Here is a 23,446-nt window from a genome sequence, read left to right on the forward strand (position 1 = left end):
TTGGCCTGGTGGAACACAGTCAGGGGCAGAGGCGTTAAGCGGATAAACACACGTGAATCTAGAAACTGTGACGTGAGCACAAACAACAAAGATTTAGAGCAAGGTGCAGGAGGGAAGCTTGTGATCTGATGGGCGTCACCTCAAGGCTGTGAGATGGTCATGGGAAGTAGGAGACCATTCCTGGCCGTGTGCCCACCATGTGCCTTGACCTGGGTAACGGAAGCAGGAAGACTGGTAGGAGTGGGAGGGGGCTGAGGTGTGGGGCCTGTCAGCCCATTTAGTGTGTAATGTGTTGCTTGTCTGTGATCTGTTGAAAATGTGCCGATCCCTTTTACCCCCTGGCCCTCCACCCTGCTGCTATACCTTCCAGAAGAAAACCTGAAGTCCACAACCCAGTGGCCAGCAGTGCAACTCCTCTGGCTGGAGGCTGATCCTCTCTAAGCAGCCCTCTCCCTGGGGATGGCTCTGACAGGCACTCCCTGTCACTGAGACCACCTGAAGCCTGCATGGCCCCTTGATCCTGGAGGATAGCTGCTCTGCTCCCTTCTCTGCACCTGGGTCCCCAGTCTCTCCTCACCCAGGCCCCCAGTCTCTCCTCACCCAGGTGGTGGGGTCTCCCTGGCCTTTGCCCGCACACTGACCCCTTGCAGTGCTCTAGATTGGCTGGAGTTTGGCCTGTCCAGGGCTCTGTCCATCCTGCCTTGTCCCTTGGGTTCCCTCCGGCTGGGTGTCCTCCTGCCCTGTCTTTGGCCCCATGGCATCCTGGCAGCCCCGAACCATCCAGCTGCTGGTGACCCGTGTCAGCCTCTAAGCCTGGTGTCACACAGCGTGGGTGTCCTGTGCCCAGGAGCAGCACCTGACCTACACGCCAGTTACACCTCCCTGTGTTGGATCAGCTGGCTCTGATCTGCTGTCCACTCCTTGGCCCTTAGCCCTACCCTGTCCTTTCTGTGGCTTGCCCCTTCTTTCTACTAAAGAGACTTCTAGAATGTTCAGCCTCTCATAATTCCCTGCTGAGCCTTGATGGAGCCAAGAGCTCGGCAGCCTTCTTGTGGGTGCAGCTGCTGCCAGGGCCTGTCGTGTCTGGGGCTGGACCTGTGTGTGTCGCTTTGTCCCGACTCAGCCTGGGAGCCTGAGTACCCTAGACAGAGAACAGGGTCTCCTGCTTGAGGGTGGTTTGGCCTGGACAGTGGCCCTGTGGGGTGCACAGGGCCTCGTGTGAGTGAGTGAACTGTTGGGGGCCAGAATTTTCCTGTCTATTAAATTGGAGAAGTTAGTGGTTTGATCTACATTTCTGAGAGCCTGAAGGCAGATGCTTCTCTGGGATTTTGCAAAATCCCTAAATAAAATAAAATTTCGTTAATGTGAATAAAATTTGTTAATGTGAATAAAATTTGTTAATGTGAATAAAGTTTTGTTAATCTTTTGTTAGTTTCGCACAGAAGTGTACTTGGTAGAAATCAGGTCCGTGTTGGAGACCCTGTGGCTGAGCTTGTGCTGTGCCGTTAACGCCCTTGGGCAGTGGTCTGCTGTGGTCAGCATAATCCCGTGCTATGTGTCCGAGTGCCCTGGATAAAGGTTTGCTTGGCTTGGAGTTGTTTTGGGTTCGAGTCTGGCAATGGCTGTTGGCATTCACCCGTGCTCCGTGTTTACTAGCCTGGCAGGACGAGGCCCGGGCCCCACACAAGGAGCAGAGCTCCACCAGGGGATGACTGCCCATCTTGCAACACTGCAGCGCCCTGTTCGGGTCCTTCCCAGAGGCGGTGGCCGGTCCTTGGGCTTTCTGCACACGTGGGGTGGCTGATGTTCTTCCTGGGAGGACACAGACAGCTGTGGGGGGCGGGGGGGCGGGTGCAGAGGTCACACGGGGCCAGAGCCTGCTTCTGCTGCATCTCCAGGAAGGTCATTAAAATGTCTCCTGCTGCTTCAGAGTAGGCTGTGTCCTCTGTTCCCTGAAAGTGGGTGTTCTCCGGCCGGGACTTTGCTGAGGAGGTGGACGCTAAGGGGCCGCAGTACAAAGATGGTTCTCCGAAGCTCAGACCTCGTCTCTTGCTGCAGACGCCCGCTCAAAAAGGCATTGATCGATAGGCATGCCGACTTCGCCTTTAAGCACTAAGCGCTTTGTTTTGGACTCCCAAAGGAAATGCCAGTGACCCCAGAGTTCAGCTTACTCTTGGAACTAGCAGTTTAATGTTTTATGAGTTTTCTCTTCTTCGCTTCCCAAGAAAGGCTGAGGTTCACCGGAGAAGGCATCCCGGCGGGAAGAGTTGGCCATCCAGGCGCTGGTGTCATGGGTCAGGGCCCTGGGCTCGGCGCACATGTGGGGTCCCTTTCTGCCCCTCGGTATGTAGGGGAGAGGGCAGGGCCATCTGTCGGCCGGTAGTTTGAACAGCTTTTTGGGGGCACTTTAGCCGGATTCATGGAAACGGAAAACCGTCCTCCTATGGGAGGCTGGGCTTTCTTGGTTCCTCAGGGCCTCGCTGTTCCTCTCCCTCTGGCCTGTGAGGCCAGGATCCCTGCCGTGGGGCTGGCCCCCTGAGTGTGCTGCTAGCCATTCTCTGTCTCTGCAGAGTTCGTATACAGGCATGAGCCCCTCCTGGCTCCTTATCCTCGGCCTGCGCTTTGCTTTACTTCCCTTTGCAGCCGGGTGGGCATCTAAACGGGGAGGGTGGTCTACACTTCCTGTCTCCCACTTGCTCCTCTGCTCTAACACCCTTTGCCTTAAGCCCCCTCCTTGCCCACATTGGGGTCAACCTCCCCTGCTCCTTTCCCGCGTGACAGAGCCGTGCCCTGGATATCCGCCCCCAGATTTCCCCTTATGTGCCAGTCACACCTGTGTGTTTGCCTCTCGATCGTCTTGTGCCCGTGGTGGTGGCGGCTGAGTGGCGTGCACGGACCCAGTTTTGTGAGGGGCGGCCTGGGGGAAGGCTGTCTCAGCAGGGCCTTGTAGAGGTCTGACTCACTGGTCCAGCGGTGCCCACGGCCCCAGGAACCGACTGCTTCCTGGGGGCTGCTCTGTGACGTCATGGCTCTCTCTTTCCATCTCGGCTGTGGCTTGACAGGTAGCAGGAAGGACCCTTCGTGTCATGTTCTTTTGGTTCACGTGAGCCATGCGGTTTCTGTGCCCCATCAGCCTGCAGCCCCATGAGGTCAGGCTTGTGTTTCTCGTTCCCCAGGTTTGTGCAGGACCCACAGAGCTTGTCGCTGGGGCCTGTCACCGCTGGGTGAGTGGCTGAGTGCCTCTAGCTGCCGATGGCGCTGGGACCTGCCACAGAGCATTCAGCGGCGTCCCTTGTGCTGCCTTCAGGGGGGATTTTACCTTCCCTCTGGCTTTGGGACAGTTGAGCCCCGACCAAGTGTCAGGCCTCGGCAGGCCTGGGGACGCAGGGCCAACAGCCCTGAGGGTGGAGCTCATCCCATGGCTGCAGGCATGGTGCCTGTCCCGTGCCTGCCCTGCAGGGTCACGTGTCCTCTGGTGTTACTCCTTCCCTTCCTGCTTTCCTGGAAAGCATCTCACCACTGGGAGAAGCAGGTGTTCTTTCTAACTGGGCCCGAGGGCTTTGTTCACCTGAGCTCAGCCCCAGCACTCTGAAAGGCCCAGTCACCTTCCTGTCTAGGGCTGCCAGACACACGGGGGTGCTGCCTCTGAGTTGACACGCTTGTTCCTGTGACATGTCAGGACTGGGCTGGGCTCCAGTCAGACACCAGGGGGCTGAGGCCTGCTGGTGCTTTAAGGGCTTGCACGGTGTGCTGGCAGCCAGGAGATGAAGACACAGGCGTCCTGTGCCCCCAGCTTGCCCACCCCCAGCTGCCACCTGCTCTTGGGGTGGTCTCCCACCTGACTTCCACATGGCTATGAGGGCATTGTGCTGCCACTTTGTGGGACACGGGGCTTGGCAGACTCCCCCAAGGCTTTCCCCGCCGAGCTGGTGGTTAGGGCAGCTTCTGAGCGGCTCAGGTCGATGGCATGCTGGCTGTGTTCTCGCCTTGGCATGCACGAGTGAGGGAATGGGGCTGGTCGAATTCAGTAGCCCGGGTTGGAACATGGATTCCAAGCCCTCGTGAGCTGCTCACCCGAGTTCAGTGATTCTGGGGTCGACGTCACAGTGCTTGATTATCAGGTTGGCCTATGAAGAGTTTAGATGGAGTTAGAACTCAAAATAGCCTCTTAATAGGCCTGTTTCAAATGGCTCTGTGCGCCTGTTCATAAGTGTCTGGTCGTGGAGCACCTGGAGGGCTGGGAGCCGTCGGTCAGGCGTGCAGCTGGGTCACACCTGGGTGTGAGACTCTGGGATGGCCGAAGGGAGGTGAGAGTGAGGGGCCCGGGCCGTGGTCCACTCTCTCCTCTCTGCGTGTATCCCCTTCACTTCTATATTGAAAAACAAAACTCTGTGCTCATGTGTGGGAGAGAAGAAACGGGCATTGTCTGTCGTCCCCGTAGATGAAGGTTTTCTCCAAGTTGAGTGATCAAAGCTGAAAGGCTGCAGTCGGAGGCTGGGTGTGGCTGAGCCCGTAGGTGCCCTCCACGGCCCTCAGCCCGAGCCTGACTTGGTCCCGCCTCCCTGGCGCTGCTCCTGTGAGCGCCCCGCAGCCCCCCATGGCACAGTCCAGATGTATGTTCTGCTTCCCCGGGCTCTTGAGATGGTAAGGATTTCCTGTGGAAAGAGGCACCTTCCCCGCACGGAGAGGTTGGCTCCTTAGTGAGGGTCCTTTCCCAGGACGCCTCCCTTCCCAACTCCTCTCCACAGAGCTCGCTTCCTAGGGGGCTGCCCTGGTCATCGTCCCCTCCATCAGGCCCTGGGGACGGCCACTCCGGGTGTAGAATAGTGAGGCTGTGTGGTCTCGGGAGTCGAGGACTCTTCTTCCCGTGCGTGCTGGGCACGTCAGAAGCAGAAGGCGCTCCCTGGCAGGACGGGGGCACTAAGGGCGTTTTGGGGGAAAGAGAGGCAAAGACCAGGCTCTGGAGGTGCTTTGTGGCCGTGCCAGGGGGGTGGGTGTTAGCCCATGGGCCGTCAGGACTGCGGGGTCCTGAACGGGGCCACCCATGGTCTTCTGAAGGGTCGGTTCCGAGGGGGCTGGCCCAGGTGGGGCCCACAGGGAAGGTCGGTGTGCCGGGATCGTGGCCTGTCGTGAGCAGCCACCCGGGTGCCCCGGCCCCCTGGGGTGTCCTCGCCCCCCCTGCTGGCGGCTGGCCGGGCCGCGCGGGGAAACGGGCCCAGCTCGGGCAGAGGGGGCTCCCTCACCCCGACTGCTGCACATCTGGCTGCTGGGATCCGGATGGAAGTGCTTGCTGCTAATTTAGCTCATTCAGAAGTGCTTTCTCCCCGAGCGCTGTGGTGCCGACAATTTTCCCCATTGTGTGTGGGGTTGAGCTCCCCCTCCCCCCCGCCGCCTGCGTGTTCTGGGATCACCCTGGGTGTCTCTTTGAAATCCAGAAACTCCTGAAAAGCTCTAAGTAGCTATTCACCAGTGAGGAAATGGCAGCGTGCCGCTTGCACGTGCAGCTCTATTTTGGGACCAGCGTGACGAGCGTGTCCTGGTCCTGGGGGGCCCGTGGTTGGGGTGGTGTCCCGCGGGCCAGGTCTCACCGCTCTGCCCTCTCGCCTTTCTCATGCAGCGCCCGCGGGCTGGAGAAGGCCCGGCAGCAGCTCCAGGAGGAGGTCCGCCAGGTCAGCAGCCAGCTGCTGGAGGAGAGGAAGAAGCGGGAGACGCAGGAGGCCTTGGCACGGAGACTCCAGAAGCGGGTCCTGCTGCTGACGAAGGTACGGGGTGTGGCGGGGCTGCCCGGGCTGGCCCTGCTTGGGAGGCCTGCTGTCCCGGCCTGCAGCCACCAGCCTGTCCCTGCCATGTCTAGCTAGAGCACCTGGTCCCCAGACATGCATGGTTGTCAAGATCGCTACCAAGGGAAGGGCACCGTTAACCACAGTGGTTTATGTGGTCTGACTGGTCAGGCTCGTGTGGAGCTGCCCGTGTTCTCCCACAGAAGAGCGTCCACTTCCCTGTATCCAAAGCAGAGAGTCATGGTGGCTTCCTCAAGGTGGCCTTTTATCCTGGGATGCTTTCGGGTTCTTGAATCCCAGCAAAGACTTCTGTAAACCCCGCTGGTTCCTTTGGGACTCAGGTGTGGGCCCCGTTCTGGAAGGCCATCCCGCCACCCAGTGCTCCGGTGAGGGGCAGGGCTGGGGCTGTGCTGACCCGGTCCGCAGGCAGGGTCACCTTGCCCTAGGCTGTGGGCGAGGGCAGCCTTCCCTTCCTTCAGGGACCTGTGAGCACAGGGTAAGTGGGGGCTGGCCTGTGGCCTATGGTTTGGAATGAGAATGGTCTCTGGGGCCAGATGCCCTGGGCTGAATGTTCTTGTTCCCAGCCTTATGGGTGGAGACAGGGCTCTCTCTAATCCTGTGCCTGACAAGCTTCTGATGTCTAGCTGGACAGAGTCTGCAGGCAGCGTGTTACCTAAACATTCCCTTGGTTGCTGAAGTTTTAGGAGACGGGGGCGAGAGAGCCTGAATCTGGCCCTAGACAATCTCCAGGCACGGATGTGGGCTGTCCAGCCTGTTGGCCAAAGACACCTTCCAGCTGCCCCAAACCTCACACTGTGTGGGCCTTGTAGGCCATGCCAGGGAGTGACGGTCTACCTGGGGGACGCCAGGAGTTATGCCTCATGCTCTCAGCCTCTGGGACCTCCTGCTTATGAAGCTTGGAGGGGACAGTCCTATTTCAGCTACAAAAAGCCTGCCATTTCATGGCTTCTCCAGCACATTCCTTGCCATGCCATGTTGTCACTCAGAGCCTTGACATTACTCGGGGCCCTGGGTCCAGGGGCTTCCCAGGTCATGCTCGGCCAACCTTTGCATAGAGGTTCCTGGTGCTGCCCCCGATATCCTGGCTCTGCGAGTGGTCTCTGCCGGAGAGTCATGCAGCGTCCCCTCATGCGCCATGTCCAGGATCTTGGCAGCCTTCTGGCAAAGGCGAGGACACGGTCCTTAGGCCTGGGTGCTCATGGTGGGTGATGGTCAGGGCTATGGAGCCGCCTCCTGGTGCTGCCACTTATTTTTCCCTTCCTTCCCCAGCATGTACTGTGTGCCACCAGCTCATCTCTGCGCGTGGGCGGGGTCATGGCCCTTCCAGCACTTACAGTCTCACGGGAAAGGAAACGGTGACACACGTTTGCTAATTGTGATGGAAGTTTTCCTTTTTTTACATTTTTGTTTTAGAGAGGAAGAGTGTGCTTGCACACGGTGGGTGGGGGGTGAGGGCAGGGGGAGAGAAGCTCCCAAGCGGACTCCCAGCTGGACATGGAGTCCGACACGAGGCTCTCTCTCATGACCCTGAGATCGTGACCTGAGCTGAGATCGAGCCGACCGCCCAACCAACTGAGCCCCACACTCATGCCCCGTGTGGTGGAAGTTGTTGGAGCTGAAGCCGTGGCGGAGCTGGGGCCAGAGAGTCAGTTTGTGAGAGTCATGTGCAGGATTTGGGGGCATGGGCATGAAGGGGCAGCCCATGCTGCTGGCATCGGTCCAGACCGTGAAGGGCAGAGGGAACCAGAGGTGGATGGCATGCCTGCCCGGAGGGTGCGTCCACGGCTCAGACGGAGGGGCTGCATGTGGCTGGGGTGAGGGACGCCTGGACCTGATGTTCTGTATGTGGGAGCAAGGCCAGGCTGCAGTCCCCAGCGTGGGAAGCTCCCTTGGAGAATGTGCTCAGTCCGTCCGGGTCCCCGTTTTGCCATCCACAGAGCAAGCAGGGCCGTGGTGTGCTGAAGCAGCCTCATGGGCCAGCCCGACTGGCTGCTGTGTGGACAGTGCTCGTGAGGCATGTGAAAACCACGAAGGAGGAAATGGGTTGGAGGGACCCAAGGAATGGAAACCTGGGACCATTGTGCCATCCGGCAAGCCCACTCTGGGTGTTTCCCCGCGGGTAGCGGAGCCAGCGTGTGGAACAGGTGTGTGCTCCCCCGCGTTCACAGCAGCCCAGGTGCCCGGCCGCAGGGGAGCTGGCAGAGAAGACACGGCATCGGCGCACAATGGAATATCGCTTCACTGTGAAAAAGATGGAAGTCCTGCCATTTGTGACAACGTGTGGGGGACCTGGAGGGAATTGTGCCAAGTGAAATAAGTCAGAGAAGCACAAGTACTGCATGATTTCACATTGGGATCTGAACACGCTGAATTCATGGATACCGGGAACAGATCGGTGGTTGTCAGGCCCGGGGCTGGGGTGGGCATGGTCAGAAGCAACCGACTTCACTTGTAGGATACATCATAGAAGGAAAAATACAAGCCACAGATACCGGGCGTGTCCCCTGCTCATAGGGGATGCAGCTCCCCTCCCAGCCCCCAAGTGTGTGGCAGCCTAAGAGCTACAGGTCTGCTTGGAAGGGGGGCCACAGGGTGCTGTGGCTGGTCGGGAGTCTTCGTGGGGATCCCGGGACCGCTTGTGCGTGGGCATGCAGTGCTCCATCTCCAGGGCTGTCTGTCCAGCCTCATGGGAGCTCTCACGGCTGGATCTGTAGGAGGCCCTGTGTTTCTGGGGCTATCCTCCTTGCGAGGTCTGTCCTGGTTAGCATCCAGCGGCGGACAGCACCCTGCCCACCCTGGTGGCTGCTCTTCTCCTGGGGCGCAGTGATAAGGTCTTGTTGGCTTTCAAACAACTACTGCTTTTGTGTTTAATAAACTTCATTTTCTAGAACAGTTTGCGATTGATAGAGAAAAGGTAAGGCTAGCTCAGAGAGTCCTCACGCGGTCCGCTGCCCTCCATCTCCCCCGTACTGACCCCTCACGTCAGTGTGGCGGGGTCATTACTGGTCACGAACCAGACCTGACCAGCATCACTAACTGACGTCCGCGCTTTCCTCCTGTTCCCTTAGCTAACGCTCCGCCCTTGCTCTGTCCTGGGATCCTAGCAGGACTGAGCGGTTACTTCTTCTTGGCTCCTCAGGCTGTAACGGTTAGCCCTGTTGATGACTTTTCGTATTCCGAGCTTTTTGTTTTGAGATAGTTATACATCACAGGAAGGCAAGGATAGCACAGAGGTTTCCTCACACCCTGCACCACTTCCTCGCTGCTTCCTTTCTATGTCATCACGGTTCCACGAGCTGATACGGGCACACGCTTGTGCACGTCTGTCTTCTTATGTGTAGCTTGGCATCGCTGCCGCTGGCAAGGTGCTGCATGGCCTCACGCATGCCCAGTCACACCCACCTCGCCTGCCCCACAATGGCCTGGGCACAGCAACCACTCATCCATCCTCTGTCCCTAAAGTTTATCCTTTCAACAGTATGGTAACCGTGGAATCGTCTGGCATGTGGCCATTGGGAGACTGGCTTTTCCACTCTGTGGATCTCCCCGATCTGCCCAGTTTGTGCCTGTGTCAGTGTGTGGTCTCTTTTTGCTGCTGGGCAGGACTCCATGAAGCGGGCACGCTACAGACGTATGCCTGGGTGTCACGTGGTGTTTTCATGGCTTCCAGGTTTTGTTGTTACAAAGGCCCCGACTCACGACAATGCCCAGGTTTTGGGTGGCTGTGAGTTTTTGTTCCTCTGGCTGCGACTGTGGAGCCTGGCATCAGCGGCCCCTGGGAGCTGGGGACAGGTAGTTCCTCACCATCCTGGAGGTGGTAGCCCAGTGGCATTTCTGGGGCGGCAGCTCCGAGCTGTTGTCCAGGCGTGGGGTGTGGGGACGTGGGCCAGCATGGTTCTTCCATATGCCAAGCCTGCATTTGCTGGTTTTCTCTTGCTGCGGTGGTGCTATGGCCATGGGTGGCAGTGGACATGGCACGAGGGTGCTATCTCACAGTTCTGGGCGGGCCTGGCTGCTTCCTAGGACCTAGGGACCCAGGTCTTAGCAGACCGCATTGGGTGGCAGCCCCAGCCTTGAGGGGTGCTGGTGCAGAGGCTGTTGGGGAGAGTTTGCACCAGGTTGGCTGGGCCCAGGTTGGCTGGGCCTGTTGTAGAGTTCAGTTCTGTGGTTGCAGGACCACAGGGGTCCCATCCTTGCTGGCTGTCCTTGCTGCTGCTGTCTGCTCACGTTTTTTCTCACACTTTCCCTGAGGCCCCTGAGGCCCCAGGGGGTCGAGGCCACGCTGTATCTCTCTGTGGCTTCCTTTTCTGCCCACACCAGCAAAACTCTTTGCTTCTCCCAGCTTTTGTGGCTTGGTCTGGGGCCAAGGCAGCCTAATCCTTTGGTTTCAGGGTCTCTGAACTTAGTTCCATCTGCAGAAATGTCCCCATCTTGGCAGGTGACCATAGCACATCGTGGCCTACCACCTGCGCAGTTACGGATGGGTTATGCTGTGGACGCCAAGGCTTGGAGACTTAGGCGCCTACAAGGCCGGTGGGGAGCACAGATGTGGGGATTGGTCCTGTGCAATGGGATAGGGTGGACCGGAAGACGGGGTGGGTGTGCCACTCAGAAGGGGCAGCTCCTCCTGGCCCTAGCTGCCGTGTGCCGCAGGAATCGCCCAATTCTGGGAGAAGTCAGCACCCCTTCTATGAAGTATCCCACTCACAGATTTCCCATGGGTCAAGCAGGTGTGCTCATTGTGTGTGTTGAAGGTGACTGGAAGGGATTCGAGAGCAGAGAAGCAGTTGCTGCACACAGGGCCCGTGGGTCCAGTGTTCATGCTAAGTGAGTCCCTCTGGAAAGATCTCCCCGTTGGCCATGAGCAGGTATGGAAAGAACCTTCCTGTCCTCCTAGTGGCCATGCTGCTGTCCACCATATCCTCGGATCACCACACCAGGGGGGCCAGCGGCTGCGAGCCCTCTCTGTTGGCCAAGATCACTTGGGTTCTAGCAGTTAGAATCCCTGTGGGAGAGCCTCGTCAAACCAGCGCCTCACAACTGGAGCTGGCAGCTGTGACCCCCACCTGCGGACCCCGTGGCCCTCTGTGCCCAGACTGTGCCCCCATCTTTGTGAGGTTTTAGCCTGGCTGTCTTCTTGGGCATTTTCTGTCCTGCAAGGTGACTGTCTAGGTCCCAAGGCAGGAAATTTCCATTTTCTCTGTCTCAGCAGGTTGGAACCCAATGGCCCTTCCTGGCCTCATTCCATCCTCGCCCTGACCCCTGGTGCTCATGGGCCTTGCTGAGTTTGGGAAAGAGTAGCTATTGATTGCCTGGCACTGACTGATGGCTTAGACTGACTGTTGCTCAAAGGCATGTTCCCGATGGGTCGATAGCAATCTCCCATGCAGCCCCGGGTCCGGCTTGCAGGGTCCCGTCTGGCCAGCCAGGGGGATGATGAAGCCGTTCATCAGGCCTGTCTGTGTGGGCGGGGATGCGGCCGGCCTGCTGCACGTCACGGGCATGCCCACTGTGTGGCCATGATCGCAGTAACCCTGTGGGCTTGCGGCATGTCTGTCCCACCCCAGCCAGGCCTGCTCCTGTTCAGGTGCATCCTCCTCAGGGTGCCTCCGTGGTGTCTATTCTCAGGCCTGAGGGCATGGGGTTGTTGGTCTTCCCCTGTCCTTGCTGAGGAGAGACCCCCCTCCCCCGCCCTCCCCCGCCCGCCTCCCCCTGGGCAGGGTGGTGTGTGTGGCCCCCTGCTGCTATCGCAGCTCAGCGCCAGGCCGACTGCAGGCCTGCTGGCTGGGCTCTGTGCACCGGGGTCCCGTTGCGGGCCCTGTTTGTGTGGTTGACATTTCCGCTTACAGTGCTTGGAGCGTGTGGCTTTATTTTGAGACCTTATTAAGCGGCTCCAGTCTCAGGGTTTAATTGTTACTGATAGCTGAGAGTGTAATCACCTTGGTAAAATACCATGACTATTTTAAGCAATTGAAAATTGGCTTCCAGAACTGGGTGAGCACAAACCATTTTCCTATTTGGAAATGAGCTATTTCCAGTGTGCCCCTAATACTCTACAATATGGTTATAGAATTTTGTTATTTATAGAACCTCAGCCGTAAAAGCTAACTTTTTAGCAAGAAATTTAAAAAACAAATGAAAGCAGACACTTCCCTTAACTCTTTTATCTATATCCTAACTGTTTCCTAGCCCGAATTCCAGATTGCACTGGTTTCTGAGAGGAGGATGCAGGCCCTGGGTGTCTTACCACCCTGGGGATCAGAGTGCGTGGTTTGGTAGTGATGATGTCCCACCCTTGAAAGATTTCCTGAGTTGGGGGGTGGCCCTGGTGGTGGTGGTGGTGTGAGGGGTGGGTAGAGGTCCTGGTTGGGGAGCAGACAGGTGGTCGGAGGTCCTCCTAGGGGCTTCCTTTGTGTTAGGCATGCCAGGGTGTGGTGCTGGCTGGCAGAAGATGTCCACCATGTGGGCTCAGCGTCACTGGGGCTGCAGGCTGTTTTGTGGATACCCGCCCTATGGGTGCCCTGGGTCTGTGCCAGAATGTTGTGACTCTGGCTTTGGTCGAGCTCTGGTGGGCTGCGGGGGGGCCCCACTGTTGTTTGGGTCTGCTGGTGCTCAGTGAGGTGGGCCCTCCCTGGGTGAGGGTTTAGAGCTATATGCCCTTCTCTCGTGGAGTTCTCTCCATATTCTGACCACGACTCTCTCGTGGGAGATGCATACTGCCGCATCTCCCATCTGTGGCTTGCTGCTTCTCTCTTAATTGTGTCCATTGACGAGTAACGGCTCTTAATGTTAGCGCAGACCAGCTTACGAATTCTGTTACCTTTGTGTCAGCACCTCCTGAGACTTGGTGACCTCAGTCGCCACAGTTGTGGTTCCCAAAGTCATGGAGATGGTTAGCTGTTCTTTCCTGACTGCTTTATTGTCTCACCTTGGGTGTGACAGGCCGTGTGTGTCAGGATCTTTTCCCCACAAGGTGGTAACTGGATTTACCCCGGTGATCATCTTGCCACATATGCAAACAATGGGTCGTTATGTTGTATGCCAAAAAGTAATGCTATGTGTTGGTTATACCTCACTTAAAATTCTCAGAAAGATTATTTTTTCTCTGTTGAACATGCACTTGGCACAGCATCATCTGTTGAGAGACCAGCCCTTTCCCGTGGAGTGTCCCAGGGCCTTTGCCACCCGCCAGGGGTGTTCCTGGACGGTCCAGCTTCTGGATTCTCTGTTCGGTTCCATTGCCTCTCTCTGTCTTTTTACCCTGCCACCTTGTCTTCAGTAGTACAGCTTTATGACGGGTCCGTACCTGGTAGTCAGCCTTCACATTGGTTCTTCTCTAAGATTCTCTGGCTCATTCTGGTCCTTGCGTATCCTTATGTACATCAGAGTCCGTTTGTCCATTTACGTGAAAAATTCTGCTGGAATATGATAAGGATTACAGTGAATTTGTAAATCGGTTTGGGAAGACATGACATCTACATGTTGTCTTCTGAATGAGAACATCCCATGTTACATGCATTTTATTAGACACTTTCCTGAGCATTTTCTGTTCCCAGTGCAGTTTTAATGGCCTCTCTGAGGACTCTGACCTCGTATGTGTTACTGGTGTGCTGAGATGCACTTGGGTTTTGGCTGCTGCCCTGTGCACAGCAGTCGTGCTGAACTTGCTCCTTGGAAAGCAGCTCTGGCAGAGCTGAGCCTGGCCTTTTCCTCTCCAGCCCTCGTGCCTTTCATTTCCTTGTTTTCTTTCCCCTCTTATTGTCGGGACTGCCCGTCGACTGCCTCGCGGAAGTGATGCGGGCTCTGTCCTTGTGTGCAGATCGGGGAGCTTCGGTACCTCGCCGCCAACGGTGACACGTGCTGTTTGTTTCTGGTGGATACTGTTTATTGGATTAATGGAATTCCATTTTTTTTTTTTTTAAGATTTTTAAGTAATCCGTTTGCCCAGAGTGGGGCTTGAGCTCCCAACCCAAAATGAAGGGCAGCACACACCACCTACTCAGCCAGTTGGGCCCCCCCCCATTTGTTGTTTTCTAAAATGTCTACCTCATCAGTTTTGATGTGGGTTATTTTTCTTACTGGTCTGTTTCGAGTATTTTCTCATACTGTCTCTAAGGGCCTGTAAGAGCCGGCCTTCACGCAAGGTTCCCGTGCTCAGGACCACAGTGCAGACAGATGGGGTGCTGTGAAGGGATGGAGGGGACCCATCCTCCCACTCCCGCTCGTTTGCTGTCTCGTCCACGGACCCTGCTGGAGTGAGCTCTGCGTGCTGGCCTCTGCGCCGGGCACTTCTGGGGAACAGTGACTGCATAGACCTGTGTTCCAAACCCAGGTGTGCTTCCCTTTAGGGGACAGAGCAGACTGGTGAGAGCCTGGGAGCACTGCTGTGGTGACTTTGCTGAGCTCTGGAGTCTGCTAGGGGCGGGGCCCCAGGTGACCCTCTGGTGCTGGGGCCTGGTCACTAAGTTTGGGTTTCTGTGTTTGTGTGAATGACTGTAGATCCATTGGAAGTTGTGAAGATGGTGGGACAGGTCCCCCATAGCTTTCCTGCAGCTTCTGCTCTAGAAACGTCTCCCGTGATTGTAGTGCAGAATCAAAGCCGGGCATCTGGTGTCTGCTCTATGTGCGTGCGTGTGTGTGTGCACGTGTGTGTGCGCGTGCATGTGTGGCGGTGGGGGCCGGTTCTTTGTCGTGCTAGCACATGTGTAGCTGCACGAAAGCTCTACCACTGTGAAGACCTTTCGCGTGCTGCCCCGAGAGCACCCCTGCCCGGTTGTCCCCTGCTGTGTTTGCCGTCTCTACTAATAGGGCATTTCAACAATACTCTATAAATGGCATAGTTACAGTATGGACATTAAAGTTTTTGTGTCTTTAGATTTCATAGGCTGTTTTTTAGAGCTGTTTTGCGTTTATAGACACATTACGGGGCAAATACCGACTGCCGGGGTCCCGCTTGCCCTGCCTCAGCAGTAGCTCTCCTGCGATCCCCCCGCCTCAGAGCTCGGTCTGGTACAATCCACACAGCGTTATTGCCCCACGGTTGTTAACGGAAGCCTGTCCTTCCTTGAGGCTGGCCCTTGGTGTGCATTGTGCAGCTGGAAGGATTCATGATGGCCCGTGTGCACCGCTGCGGTGCCAGCTCCCAGAGTGCGGTCACTGCCCTCAGATCCCTGTCCCCATGTGACCCCCAGACCTGGGAAGCCACTGATGTTTCCCTGTTCCGTGGTTGTGCCCCTTCCAGGCATCATACGGTTGGAGTGCCCCAGCGTGTAGCTTTTCCAGTTGGGCTGCCCTGGTTCCGCCATGTCTTCGCGTGGCCTGATGGCTCATTTCTCTTCAGCGCTGGACAGAACAGTTCACCTGCGCACTCACTGAGCAAGGGGCATCTTGGTGCCTCCAGGTCTTGGCAGTTTGAAGGAGCATGCCACGCATGCCTGTATGCTGGTTTCCTGTGATGCCCAATTTCCACTTAAGCACACGAGAAGAGTGTGTTCCGCATCAAATGCTTTTAGCACCAACACTTCCTCGAGGAAGCTGTGTCGCTTCCCTGTTCTTCCCTATTTGTAGAAGCTCTGTGGGGTGGGGCCCTTTGTTCCCGATGGGCCCATGGGACACAGAGCTGGGGAAGGAGGGCCCTGGAGGCTGGAGCCGCGCAGGTAGGGTCTGGCTCCCCGCCCCCGGCCTCCCTCTTGGGACAGGTCTTGAGTCATTTCACCGCCGAGTATGTAACTGGGTGCACATAAGACTTCAGGGCACTTGGTTGCTTCTCCCGGGTGAGTGAGGGTACCAGAGTTGGCATCGATGGGGACTAGGCTCACGAGGGAAGGAGGCCGGGGCGGGGAGCAGACTCAGATGGTGTGCCTCCAGCCTTCGCTCCAGCCGCCCTGGCCCGGGCCACGGGCTCCTCCGTCCTGGTGCCTGAGCCCAGGCAGGTTGTGCACAGCTTGACATCCCAGCCTCTTACCTCCATTTCTCTCCCAAAAGAACTGAAACGGCGGCTGCTTCTGATCCAAGTCTTCATCTTCTTCCCGCGTCCTTCTTCAGAGCCCACAAGTTTCCTAATCTTATTAAAAGGATTGCTCTCGTCCGCCTTCCTTTTTAATGCTGAAAATTCCTGGGCTTAGGTAGCACAGAAGGAAAGGCGGAAAGCACCCAGTACCTGCCCTGTCTCCTGAGAAGCAGCCGGCTGTCAACAGGGCCTGGCTTGGGTCTGTCCCTGGTGCTCTCTCAAGTGCACGCCCTCTACCCCCTCCCCATTGTGGTGACTTTAATCGCTCTGCACCCTGCCCCCCTCTGAAGCCGACCCCCACCCCAGCTTCATTCTGCATGGCAATCTATGCTCTGCACAGAGATGGTGAGCGCACGTTCTCCTGAACGTGTGTTTACGTCTGCAGCTATCTAGGGAGCTGTGGAGATGGGCCAGGATGTACCTGGCGTGTGCAGAGGGGTAGTGCCTCTGGGCAGTCTGTTTTCAGTCCTCTGTCTGGGGGCATTCCAGCTGTCCTTACTGGATGGAAGCTGCTGTGGGGGTTGCAGCTGTTTCTGAGTAGTAATGGTCACTAAGCCACGGCATGTCTGCACTGTCCTGCTCTGGGACCTGCATTGTCAGGGTTTCCCATCCACACACATGCCCTTAGGGATGTCTTGGGGCCCGCTGACCTGGCACGTGGTTTTGGGGGCCTTGCCACGGTGTGCCAGGCAGGACTGGACCAGAGCCCTCTGTCCCTGTGAGTTGAGATGATGAGGCTGAGGCGCTCGACCTGGACCAGGTGGGGAGCTATTCTGCCCACCTCGAGACCCACCCTTCCTGGGGTACCCTGGCCTTCTCTGCTGTCCCCAGTCTCTCTGTCTTGATGACCAGCCTGTCCTCTTCAGGCAAGACTTGAGTAGCTCCCACCGGGTCCTTTGGAGCTCTGGGCCTTTGGTGTAGATGGATTTTGCATGGCCGTGGGTGGTTTCTCCATAGGCAGAGAGGAGTGCTGACGACACCCGGGCTGATGTTACAGACACGCTCTGTGGCCGGCAGGGGCCTGAGTGTGCCCCTCGTCACACCCATCTCCTCCATGCTAGGGACGAGAGTGCTGCAGATCAGAGAGGTTAGTAGTCCTGCAGACTCTGCACTGTCACTCTGTAGGGCGTGAGTCAGTCCTTTACGGCTAGCTCCTTTGTGTGCCTACGGATCAGATGGATCTTGGGGCATGTGGAGTTGAGTAAGGGGCCCTGGCAGGGCCCAAGACCCAGCCTGTCTGCCTGGCTCCCAGGCACTATCTAGGCTGCGGGTCGGTGGACAGTGTTGAATGCAGAGTCCAGTCCATTTCAGAGCCAGTGTAAGGGGACCTGTGCTGGACTGGGCCCAGGGGTGTGCCACAGTGGAGACCTCGCACACCACGGTGACATGTTTTTATCTGCGTGGGTGCCCAGTGCTGACTGCTGGTCTTTGGTGTTGCTGATGAGGTCTCTGCCTATGTCTGCAGGCCCCCCACTGTCCACATCCATTCCTGGTCCTTGTCACACCCTGCTCTCCTCCAGCAACCATGGTCATATCCTCTCTGCATCCCCTCCACCTCCCAGAGGAATCCCTCCTGCTGTGTTTATTTGTTCCGTTTGCCTCTGGGTGCCTGTCCTCCTGTCCCCACACCTGCTGTCCTGCTGTCCTGGGAGGGTCTGTGCTGCACTTCCTTGTTCTCCTGCCTCCGTCCTCTAGCCTTGCATATAGCTCCCGGGGAGCCACCTAGCTACTGGGGAATGGCAGGAGCTGGGCTCGGAACGCGGCAGCAGTCTGCGAGGTGGAGTGGGGGGCTCTGCTGTGAGTTGGGGTCTCAGTCCCTGCCCCGGCTGTGGGGTAGGCCCGGGCAGTGATTTAAATTCAGGCTCGGATTCAGACCTTGCTTCTTTCTTCCTTCATATCACTTTTGCGTGATCCTTGAGAAAAGCCTGGAAGAGGGTAGTGTACATCACCCCGCCCATGGTTTCTAATTTCGCATTTGTCCTGCTTAATGCGGCAGTCCTCCTCCTTCCAAGGCTAGGCAGGCTCCTCTCGGATCCTGCATCGGAGCTTCAAATTTTAATTTTTAGGTGTTGATATATTGTCCCTTCGGGTTACCTTTCCAGGCTGACATTTCTCTTACGTCCACTGAGGTAAAAAAAAAATGCACGTGTTTTGTTATGGGAGCATGCCATTTGCAGACTTGTCACCCCTGTCACCGTGTTATCCACCGAGGAGTCAGCTGGAACCGGGTCAAGGCTGCAGAAACAGTCTTAGAAAAGCAGTTTTAGGAAATATAATGAAATCAAAACAAAGTGCCTTCTATCCCTCTCCAGTTGGAAAATGTTTACTAAGTTAGGGTTTGAGAGGGCGTGGGGGGGTGTGGCACCCTTGGACCCACCACCGTCCAGCCACGGACCTCGGGGACTGCACTGGGCTGCCCTGCTTCTCTCGCTGGCAGCCTTCCCCGCTGCCTGGCTCACTTGTCCTCTTCGTCGCTCTGGACAGGGAAGGGCCTTTTCTGTTGTGTTCACGTGCTATTAGGAGGCTCTTTGTGTGTCGGGGCACTCAGGGAAGGTCTGCTAAGTGTTCATCGGCCCAGGGAGGGTAACTTGCTCGGCCCCCATGGTAGGTGAGGGCAGCATCCCAGCTCTGTTCCCCATCTCTTGTCCGCACGCACCGCCTCCGCCTACGAGCAGCCCCTCCCACCTTCCTTCGGGCCCTGGAGCGGTGCCCTGTGTGAGCGAGGGCCCGCTTCCCCCGGGCCACCCCGTCTGCCCACCGCCAATGGCTGTTCGGGCGTCAGGAGCTCTTGCAGCGACGTTGTGGATACAGACCTGTCAGTATTGAAGGTTAGGACCCAAATGAGCAACTTGGAAAATGGTGTCTTTCCTCCCAACAGTGGAAGTTAAAAGAATGGTAGCTCCCAGGGGCAGAGGGAAGGAAGATGAGCTGTAATGGGGGCCAATGCCCAGGGCAGGGCCGAGGCTGTGCGCCGGTAATGCAGGGCTTGGACATGCATCCTCTTCCTCTAGGTCCGGGGGGTGGCCTGTGTGTGGGGCCTTGGTTTTAGCCTGGTCCCTGCTGTCCCCACCCTGTGCTCCAGAGCATAGCCACAGGCCGCACCGTGTCCTGTCCTCACCCTCGCCCCCAGTACAAACCTGAGGCCCCCGGGCCACCTGGGGCTCTTCCCTGTTTTTGGATTTACAGACTGTGTGCCCTTGTAAAAGGTTCGCCGACACATGCATGTTTACTTGAGAAGCATGCGTGTGACTCACCGTCAGTGATGAAGGACTAAAGAGTTGAATCTCAGTGCATTTACGTGGAAAGTTTTAAAAAATCAGTGATAAAAATTAGTATGAGTAGGACCTCCCATTTTCCCTAGGTTCCTGGATTGTCCTGTGCACACCCTGGGTCACGGGCTCCCTACACGGAGGTGACCACAGGGTCCCACCTGAGGGCTTCCCGACTGTGGTGGAGGAGCTGGGCCTCGGCTATCCAACAGGGCTGCTGGCCGCCCGGTCGCTGCCATCGCTTATCACGTTCTCGGAAGGGGAAGTGGACGGCGTCCTCTCTCATGTCCCCTGCATGCTTCCATCTCCGAGTAGCTGCACTTTGATCCTTCCTCCTTTGAGGTTGGCCCTTTTGGGGTCATGGCCTGTGCCTGTCTGCTCGGCCCACACCGGTGTGGAAGGCGCTCAGGGCTGGGGGCCAGGGATGGTGTGTTCTCCACCCTCGGCTTGGTTTCTCAGATGCCTCTCTGCCAGCAGGTGAGACCTCAGCCCCTAGGCCCCTCAAGACACTCCTAGCACAGGGCTTCTCTGGTGACGCTTGTGAGGCCTGTGTGCCCTAGCTGGCTGCATCCCCATGTCCTGCACGGGTCCAGACTCCAAGCCATCCCACAGAGTGGGGGCCAGAGGGCTGGGGCTATCTTCGTTTGCACGTTTACTATTTTGTTTATGGGGCATTTTTGCTTGAGTGTTGAATTTCTGAAGTACAGCATTGAAGTATTTTCTGTCTTGCTTCCTGAGGTCCTGGGGTGGGTGCCTCCCACCGCTCCTCAGCATCCCGGCTGCTAGGGTCTGAGGCATCTGCAGCAGGGGGTTTTTGGCAAAGAAGCCTGAGTGTCCTCACTGGGAAACCCCCATGCAGGCCTACTAGCACAGGGACAGGGGGGCGTGTGTGGAGGGAAGGACTGCCCACGCAGCCCTGGTGGCCAGAGGGGCCCGAGCGCCACGGGCAGACCTTGGACTCCTGTGTCCCTGTTCACACCGTAAAACCCCCTCCCATCCTGTGAAGATCTGTCTTTTTAACTTGGTTTGGAAGAGATCACAATCTTTGAATGACCTGACCCTGAGCAGAGACAGAGCTGCCAGTGATGGTAACGGTGGTGACAGTGGTGGCATTGGTGGTGGCGGCACTCAGAGCATGGTTCCCAGCCAGGTGCCTCTCAGGTGCCACTGCTCTGAGGAGCTGCATCTCCTGCTGCTGCTGGACCCGCTGAGGGTCTCAGGGTGCCCAGATGCCCTTGACCTCCACTGGCTGCCCTTGGCCTAGGGCTGCTCGACTGTAAGCCTGCTGGGCCATGTCTGCATTCTGGGTGCCCCCAGGCATCTCCCTGTTGCTGGCTTTTACCCCTTGACTTGTCCTTCCTGTGCCAGCCCAGAGAGGGGGTCCGGAAAGGTGCCTGTGCCCTGAGTATGTGGGAGGGGCCCCGGGCTCTCACTCTGGGAGGGGGGTTCCCCACAGCCTCCATGTAGGGGAGGGACCCTGTACCTTCTGTCTGGGGGCGGGGACTTTCTCACTCCAGGCTGCCTCCAGGTGGCCTGGGGACACCAGGCACTCAGCTGTTCCTTGAGACTGTCTCCACCACAGGGTGGTTCCTGGCTTGCAAACTTACCACAGGCTGTAGCAAAATCCAAGGCTGCAGTGGCCTTTTGGGTATTCCATGAGGTGGGTGCGACTTAAACCAAGGTTTGTCCTGAAGGAGAGGGTGTGGCACATGTGTCCCTGACATTGCCCTGGGACTCCTACTGCTGGGGGTGTGGAACCACGGTTCTCCTTCCACGGCCGGCTGGGCTGCCCCTTTCTCCTCCTCTCTCCGGGAACTGAGTCTGTGTGTGACCCCGGCCCTTGGCTGCCCTGGGTGGGTGGCCCCCCAAGGCCTGTCCTTGGCTGTGTCAGGAAGGCAGTCAGCACCTGGGCTGGGGCCTGGCAGCTGGGCTCCCAGTGTCTCCCTTCTGAGGGAAGAGCCTGGGCCTGAGACTTGGAAAGCCCAAGTTGTAACTGACCTCTGGGACTCTGTGCCTGGGGCTTCTGCCTCAGGACACCCCACCTCGGAACCCTCACTTCCTGTCCTGTGTGGGGACACACCTGTGACCCGTCCCAGCACAGGGCAGCACCATCTGAGTGCTGGGGAAGGCTTGTGTGATCCTGAGCCAGTGCTCACACCAGGCCAGTGGATCGTTCAGCACACACTTGCCATCAGCCCTGCTCTCAGAATCACCCCGCTCCAGGGAATCACTCGAGACCTTCCTAGGTGACACGGGAGAGAGAAGCAGGGAATCTGACAAATGGTAGCTCGGCTATGCCTGCACTCAGTGGTTAAGAAGCACATAGGGGCTGGAGCGCGCACAGCCCCTGCCCTGGGCAGAGCCGAGCTTGTGGGGTGGGGGAGTTGCCTGGGTTTGTGTGGTGCGGCGGCCGCCAGGCCAGCCCCTCATGGTGCATCAGCAGTGTGAGAACAGGCTGCTGCTTCAGCACGCGACACGGTGAGCTACTCGTCCATACCCTCCGTGTGGGGCTGCGTGCGGTCTGCTTTAAGCTGACGGTTATGCCTGTGTGTCTGCGTTGCAGTAAGCCAACGGCAGACACCCGGTGTAGGGCCCGAATGAATAGTAGTGACAGCTGACCCCTGTCACGCTGACAGATTTCCCTGAACGGAGTTGGGAGACTGGCTGGGAGCTCCTTCCCGCCTGTCCCTGTTGCTGCTTCCTCGTGTCAGAGACTGCGTGTGTGAGTGTGTGTACCTCTGTGTGCCGGGGTGTGAGAATGTGTGTGTTACTGTGCACATATATGTGGTATGTGAGTGTTCACGGAGTGCCGTTGTCTGTGTGCATTTTATGTGCACACTGTGTGTGCATGCGTGGGTGTGTATGTACGTGTGAGTGTGCATGTGTGTTTTCTCTGGAAAGCTGGCTGTTTGATGTAGTTGGCTACTTTTCCCAGGAGATCTGCATGGAACATTAGGCCCAGAAGATGAGGACTAGCCCTCGCTGTCGTAATAGTTATTAAGTAGCAATAAAGTGGGATCTGTATTTACAGACCCAGAGTGCACTCAGACTGGAAGGTATTAAATATCATCCATCATCAAATGGAAAACAGTCAAATGCAGGGAGAGTGTTTCAGAGTCAATAATCTTTTGGTTAACTTTGCCCATAAAGATCCCAACTGCCCCTGATAAACCTCCGAGGAGGAGGGAGGGAGTTCTTGCAGACCATGGCGCTCCCGGCATGGCCCCGGAGTCAGGCCCACAGTGTACCACATCTCTGGGCTTGCGGTATCACCCTGGGGGGACTGGATATCCACCGTGGCCTCATGCTGTGGCTCTGGGCCAGGACAGAGGCATCTCTCGGTCCCTTCCCAGAAGTCTGGTTGCTTGCTTTTGCCATGGGTCATTCCCGGCTTACACTGAGTCTGGAGAACAGGGAGAAGTGGCACTCACATTGGCCAGCAGTGCCTGGGGCTTGGGGAGGGGGTGCTGGCTGCTGTCTGCCCAGGAGGGTGGTCTCAGTAAGGAGAAGCTTGGGGGGCCCCTTGGGTCTCTGGTGGATTGCGGACTCTCCCACTGGCGGCCCCCTCCTTCACCGAGGCTGTGAGTCTCCTCTGGACCTGCAGGAAGGTCGTGTTCGCATGAGAGACCATGTGGTGTGCCCGGTGCATGGCTTCGTCCCCAGGGAATCCAGGGGGAAACAGTCCAGTATGGACTTTGTGAGGGAGTGACCGTGGGCTCCGCAAGGCTCTCTCTTCTCTTTTGCCTGGGGCTCAGGACTAGCTTCCGGACCAAGGGCCAGTGGTGCCCACTCCTTGCCTGACCGGGTCCTGTAAGTAGATGTAAGTGGAAGCCAGAGGCGAGTGTGAGGCCACTGTGTAAGCAGGGATCTGTGTCATGTCTGTTGTGTGTAAGTTCTTGTCAGGGACGTCAGGCCTGGGAGATGTTTGCATAGCTTATGGATGTGCTTTCCAGGTAAAGGGCCTGGTTTCTGGAAGAATGTGGGAGAATTTAGACAGTTCCTGAGTTTGCCCCTTCTAAAGTTTTTATTTTCTCTAGACCAGAAGTTTCAAGTGTGCGTTACTGTGTTTAAAGCTTCTTTCCTTGTCCATCAAGCCTCTGGCCAAGAAGCGGGGTGCTGCCCTCACGGAGCAGCCACTCTGATGGCCCAAGGAAAAGAGGACAGGACCTCCTGCTGCTCTGGGGTTTGCAGGGTCCCATGGGAGCTGGGAGGTGGGAGAGGCTGGCCAGCCCCCTGCTGCGCACAGGAAGACAAGCTTTCCGGCCCAGGCAGCCTTCAGATGGTGACCGACTGTGAGAAGCTGTGTCATCGCAGAGTGCTGTCCTTGAAAGGCAGTGCCCCCCACTCTGAAGGCATGGGCAGGTGGG

The 23,446-nt window shown here is 57.3% G+C and overlaps 1 protein-coding gene across 1 annotated transcript in view; it reads left to right on the forward strand.

The window, feature by feature from the left end:
- The first annotated feature begins 5,617 nt into the window (after positions 1 to 5,617).
- The window catches only part of LOC116876547 (mitotic spindle assembly checkpoint protein MAD1-like), a 190,673-nt gene continuing 172,844 nt past the window's right edge, over positions 5,618 to 23,446 (forward strand). Inside the window, exon 1 of the mRNA XM_032872806.1 lies at positions 5,618 to 5,762. The gene's annotated coding sequence lies outside the window, so the exon portion shown is untranslated. The remainder of the gene's footprint in view (positions 5,763 to 23,446) is intronic.

The sequence above is a fragment of the Lontra canadensis genome, unplaced genomic scaffold, assembly GCF_010015895.1.
Source record: "Lontra canadensis isolate GAN:19392208 unplaced genomic scaffold, GSC_riverotter_1.0 scaffold45, whole genome shotgun sequence".
Classification (NCBI taxonomy): Eukaryota; Metazoa; Chordata; class Mammalia; order Carnivora; family Mustelidae; genus Lontra; species Lontra canadensis.